Raw genomic sequence first — 241 nt, 5'->3', positions numbered from 1 at the left:
TCATATGTTTTATTCCTCGGTTGTCCAGTCAATTCTTTCTTATTGTATTATTATTTGGTTCTCTCATATCACAGCAGACAATAAATGTCAATTATTGAGAATTGTAAATAAGTCTGGAAGAGTGATTGGAGCCGACGTTAAGTCCTTGGAAGATATTTTTAATGATTTTTTACTTAAGAAATTTAATTCAATTATGCAAGATTCATCCCATCCATTATTTTCAGACATTATCATAAATAGA

The sequence above is a fragment of the Anneissia japonica genome, unplaced genomic scaffold, assembly GCF_011630105.1.
Source record: "Anneissia japonica isolate Jap-2015-1 unplaced genomic scaffold, ASM1163010v1 scaffold284833_len178102_cov189, whole genome shotgun sequence".
In the NCBI taxonomy this organism is placed as follows: domain Eukaryota; kingdom Metazoa; phylum Echinodermata; class Crinoidea; order Comatulida; family Comatulidae; genus Anneissia; species Anneissia japonica.
The sequence above is the reverse complement of the archived record's forward strand: the minus strand, read 5'-3'. Positions refer to the sequence as shown.